This window comes from Rhinolophus sinicus, chromosome 16 (genome assembly GCF_057876585.1).
Source record: "Rhinolophus sinicus isolate RSI-liver-muscle chromosome 16, RSI-T2T, whole genome shotgun sequence".
In the NCBI taxonomy this organism is placed as follows: Eukaryota; Metazoa; Chordata; class Mammalia; order Chiroptera; family Rhinolophidae; genus Rhinolophus; species Rhinolophus sinicus.
The window spans coordinates 111793333-111799405 of record NC_142516.1 but is presented as its reverse complement, the minus strand read 5'-3'; the positions used below and the strand labels follow the sequence as shown (position 1 = coordinate 111799405).

Below are 6073 nucleotides of genomic sequence, written 5' to 3'. Positions count from 1 at the left end.
CATTTAGATTCTTAAAGAGGAAAGTGAAAATCAGGTTTTCTGACATGTACAGTTTCACTCATCTGGAAAAGAACAGATCTGGAATTTGCACAAGTTTCCTAGCAATGACACATTAAAACCAACCACAATCTCAAAAAATAAGATTCTCCCCATTTCTAAAGGGCGCACTCTACAGCAGTTACTTAATTTGTACATTCTCAGTTATTTCTCACAACCCAATAAGACAAGAAGTGTCTGCATCGTTATTATCCCTAACTTAGAGTTTATTAGATCAAAGTTCAGGTGTTTTAAGTAACTCTCATATGAACTAGTAAGAAGCCAAAATTTAATCACAGAGAGGATTCACAGTCACCTCTTTCTCACCATTGTATTCCTAAACCTAGTGTCATTTCCACTATGACAGCACAACTTTGTCCAGCATCTTCTCCACTCAAACTGACAATAGCAAGTAAATACAGATGTAGCTTTACTTGCGTCTAATCTCATAAAAATTTTGCCAAATGAAAGGCAATATGGCCTGGATGGAAAATGGATCCTTCCTCTTATTTACTCATTAATTGTATGTTGGGGCAACAAGGGATTATGTATGCTTTTACTTTTATGAACAACAGAAGAACTTAACCATTTACTTGTTTTTGCTATAATAGTAATCATTTTTTTAAAAAAGAACTATAACAGAAAAAAAAAAAAAAAAAAACCCAAACATTGAAACCATTTTATCTTTTTCTGAATCATTACTATCCACCAATAAAATGGTGAAGGAGTCACAATTTGTTTATTGGGTTAAATGTTTGGCTTCATTTAATATGCTCACTATTGGTAGTATTGGTATCAATGTCAATTTGGGAGCTATGTAACTTAATTTTTGTATTTTTTATTAAGAGATCTGCTAGAAATTGGATATTTGAGACAAAATATTTTTACTGAATAACAGAAGATTGCCAAGGCATGGTTAATGACACGTACATTCTCCAGAGATTTCCTTTGGATCACAACTCCTCTGGCCATTTGTGACTGATTCCGTGCCCAACAGGTGGGTTGCAGAATTATTTTGAAAACAAACTGGTCTTTCTCAGAGAGGGTACTGACAAAACTGCCGGATTTGAGGTAGCCTCATTGATCTCTGTCCACACCAAGTGCTATACTGGGTTTATTTATTTCCTTCCTCGGGCTGTGAGTGAGAGCTGAGGTTACAGAAAAAGATGCACACTCCTGATCACCACGTAAAAAGGAAATTTCCCTTTAAAAGCTATTAAGAGGCTGTTTTTTTCATTTATATTTGTCATCATGACAATTATAATGTAAATTGTTTCCTTTCCTGGCTGCAGGACTCAAGGGATAGAGATGCCAGAAATCAATATATAACAGAGACTTGTCATCACTAATCTTCTGTAGAAAGCTCTTTAAGAGCCACACCAACCTGGCTCTCTCACTGCCCATAGGGTCCTCTACATGCCTGTAACTTTTCCTTCTAGGATTTTATTACTGCTTTTGTCTCTCTCGCAGATCATGAGAAATCCTTATTCCTCTAACCTGAAGCTGTTCTCCTGTATAGAATTTATGTCACTAGGGCAGTATTTTTAGAAATACATTTTAGAGCAATCTGTGTCATTAATTTCATTATGCAATACAAAAATATACTTACATTAGCAACCAACTCCTTGATTTTAGTGTCCTTTTAAGCAAAGTTAAAAATTGCTTGAAAATCCAGTGTTACTATTTGTGCCAAAGTAAATGAGGATCTGGCATTAATTTTCATAACATGGATAGATTCAAACATTCAAAAAATTATTTCTATAGAAATACATTAAAAATAAATTGAAAGAGTATTACGGGTAATGGGATAGGATAAAAATATGTGATAAACTAGGAAAATACAGCATGTATAAGCAGTTGAGGTGGATTAAATAACACTACACCATATTCCTTCAATACTTCAATACGTTCTTTTTTTTTTTTAAGGTTAAAATAAAACTTTATTTAGGAAGGTGCAAATGACTCTACTCTAATTTGAACAGCTCGGTTGTATAATATAAGCAACGAATTGCAAATTTCCTTTTTTAAGGGATTGGATCCCATTATAAGTCCTCTAAGAGTTGGATTCCAAATAATATATGCCTTGTTCTTTCTTCAGACCTAGAAAAAAATACAACTGATTATTCAGCAAGTGATTATTCCTCCCTTTTCCATGTTTAGAAATACTTATGAGCTTTCAGACAGTACCTTCTGGAACAAAATTTCCTCCTCTGTACCAGCCAGCCCCATTGTGTTCACCTTTATAGGCTCTGAGTCTAGGACAGGAGATGAGATACATGATTGGTTTTTGTTCCCAATATGTGACTGCAGTATGTTCCTAATATTTAGATGTAAGTAATATATATTACTATGTGCATACATATATGCCTACATGCAGACATATATGATTATGCACATTAAAGTCATTTTAATAGTTAATCTTCAGCAAAAAATAAAAATAAGTTAATTAAATTATTACCATGTTTCACATTTATCACTGATTGTGGTAAAGATGCAACCCACATGCTTCTTCATAGAATCTGAAACAGTCCAGTATATATCTGATGACAGCTACTAGGATTTCAACTATAAGGCTTGGCAGAAACTAATTTCATTATAATCCAGTTCTATGTCAACTTCAGAAAATATAGCAGTAGCCTATAGTAATTATTGCTGATTTACCCAGTTGCAAAAATGAAAGCTCTACAAATATGGGTACAGAATATAATTTCACATCATTCTCTTCACATTAAATGTATCCACAAAGCCTTGAAACATGAGCTATATTTGAGTTGTAGCATCTACTGTTGTTTTTCTCTTGACAAACAGTCTATATTTTAATTAATTCCTCTCAATATTCCTCATTTTCAAAAACCAAAACAGTTTTATAAATCTTTCTCAGCTTCCTCCCTCTATACACAGTAGATGTGTTTGCCACCCACGCTTATATAACAACACACACACACACACACACACACACACACACACACACACAACCATAATTCAAAATACTGGAAATGGACTATAATATGTATTTATATTTTTGGATCTTTTATATTTATTTCATATATTTAATTCAGTATTAAAAACTTAATCATAATTCCAGTGTAAATAATTATGAAAATCACTGTTTATATAAGATTGTTAGACATATATCACGTTTGTTCACTCCCTACTTTAAGGACAAAACTCAACTCGTATAATCATAGTAGACTGAATTTATTTGATCTCTTGTAAAATTGTTTCACTTCACCACTATGAAGCTGTATGGCATTGAAATAAATTAAAGCATGTCATTATACATGACTCTAAACTCCTCTCTTAAGATGGTGACCCGCTAAGCATATGTATCAACTCTTCAAATATTCCACTAAAATATACATAAAGATGCACAAGATTGCATAACGAGTATCAGCTAGTACTAGCTCACATTGTTAAGTGCTTTGTTAAGGAGTTAAATGATTGTCTAGCATACAAATTGACTGTTCAATGAGGGAGCCACAGAATAAATTGAAGGTCACCAAGACTAGGTGTGGACCCAATGTCTTACAGCAAACACAGTAAAAGCCAAGTCTAAAACCCAAGTCTCCTTGATTCTCAATTCTGTGCTCTTTATTACATCACAGTACTTTACTGGAAAGGCTAGCAAACCCTCTAGATTACATTTCTTTTTAATTGATGGGGTGGGAGTGCTGAGCACCTTCCTAATTTAAGCATTCATATTTTTAACTTTTCTGTTGTATTAATTTCCATCTTTTATATCTTATTTTAAGAAAAATTCACTGTATTGACAAGAAAAATCAGTAGCTATGATCCAAACATAATGCTGTATGAACAAAGTCTGGATTGTAGATAAGAAACATAAAAGAAAATGTTTCTATTTTAATCCCACCCCCAACTTTCAAGGAGGAGAACAGTAAAAAGGAAACACAGTTGGGAGGTGAGTGTTTGGGATGTGTGCTTGGTTTTTAACACTAGTGTGTAAACTATTCAAAGAAAATCCCTAACTGCCTAGTGAAGTCAGATAACCTAACAGAGCAGGAAAATACAAAAATTCCCCCAGAGCACTTGTATTACCTAAAAATCTGTTAGGTGTCAGATTTCAAGTCAGGTGTAATCCCAACCAAATGACTTTGAGGTGTTGTTCTAAGAAGAAAGAAGCTTGCATCACTGAAAACAGCAATATTCAGAGTTTTCAGCCACTTTCATATGCAGCATATGCTAGTGCAGGATAAAGTGAGAAGAGCACAACCTTTACAGTAACCTTCTAATATAATCAGAGAAACATATATGTTAATAACTGCCTGAGTTCTTAAGAAAAAGATACAACTAGGAATGTTCTCTATGCAATAACAGCAGATAACCAAAATAAAATGGCAACATAGAGGCAAACATTAACACAGAAATGACAGAAATAATAAATTTAAACAAAAAAATAATGACCATTTAGGGGTAGTACAGAAGTATTATTTCGTTTTTTTTATAAAGAAAAAATCAGAAATGTAGACTATGAAGGAAATACATAGATAAATCTGTGATAGGAATGATGGGGGTGATACAGTAGGAGAAACAAGAGAGGAGAGAGAGAAGAGAGCGAGTGAGGGGAAGAGGGAAAATAGAAAATAAAGATTCAGTTAATGACAATTGTTCATCAAATTTTAGATAGAATTATTGAAAAGCACCATACTTATATATAGTAGTTTATGTATAATCCCAAGTTTCAAAAAAAGATAATAGCCTATTAAGATTCTGACATGACTAAAGTAATGTGTGTTCCCAATATGCTTTCCATAATGAAAATAATTGTATATGGTTATAGTTATATACAATTATATATAGAACAGGAGATGAGATACATGATTGGTTTTTGTTCCCAAAAACCATCCCTAAAATCAAGTGAAACTACTATATATGTTTACAGCTCATTACATTAAAATTAGATTTTAACATTTATTTATTATGGATGGATTTACTTATTTATTTTAACCTTTTAAATAAGTGATTTATTAGAATAGGTTTTTAATCTTATATTTTTTTCCAATATATAGTAATATTTTTTCTGATTCTTTTAAATAACTAGATGTTTTCTAAAATTAGCTATATGCTCAGAAATTGTCTGTCCTTCCTAGAATGTTTGCTCTTAGTTCTCTCTGTTTAGTTATTTATATTCTCACCAAGCAGCAGAACTTTCACAATTTCACTAGGGAACTTTTAAATCTCTGCTTGGATATACCATTCATACTCTGTAATGATGAGCCCTGTGTATCCTTGATTGCAGAGAAGACCTGGCTCTGTTTTGTATTCATTTGTTTAGAATTAAATATATATTTTTTCTTTCAATCTCATCATTCCCAGAGGGAAGCAAAAAGTTCAATTTGGAAAATCTTATGGTGTGTGTCATTATGTCAGTCTAAAGATTATTTTGCAAACAAGCAAATAACAAAAAAAAAAAGTTAGTGCTCAATAGGGCATTGGGATTCTTCACAGCACTGCAGCCAGTGATACAAATTGCGCTTCACCCGGTGGAACAGAACAGTAGCTACTCTCAAAAAGCTGAATTTCAGCATTAAAAGATGAGGGTTGTCATGGTAGTTACAACAGGGGATCCTCTTAGCAATTTGCTCTTGTATCATTAGGCTTTAAGAGTCTTCATTCATCTGGATTCTGTTTCAAACACTTTAAGAAGTCACATAATTATATGCAGCTAAAGATACATCTGAGATTTATTGAAACTACAAGAGGAGATGATAGTTTGCTAAGAAAGATTAGGTTCTCCAAAGAAATCTTTGTAATTAGAGATGGAGCTGATAATATGATGATTTTTAATTTCACTGACAGGGTATATTACTCTAGTTTGTATGCTCTGTCACAGAGTTGGTTAGTTTATTTCTGTAGTGTTGAATATGAAAACATATTCTGAAGAAATATTTTCTCTTTGAAAGAATAGCTATTACTTCAAAGCAAAACATCTGGATAAATGCATTATAGGAAAATATAGGAAAAACAAACAAAAACTGTGTAAAAGGAAGATTACTCTAGGAAAATCGAGGGAATCAGG

The 6073-nt window shown here is 32.8% G+C and overlaps 1 non-coding gene across 1 annotated transcript; it reads right to left on the bottom strand.

Annotated features, from left to right (window-relative positions):
- Positions 1-2209: 2209 nt before the first annotated feature.
- LOC141571413 (small nucleolar RNA SNORD22) lies at positions 2210-2333 on the bottom strand. The gene has a single exon (XR_012496156.1). It is a non-coding gene; the product is annotated as a small nucleolar RNA SNORD22 (small nucleolar RNA).
- Between the last annotated feature and the right edge of the window lie 3740 nt (positions 2334-6073).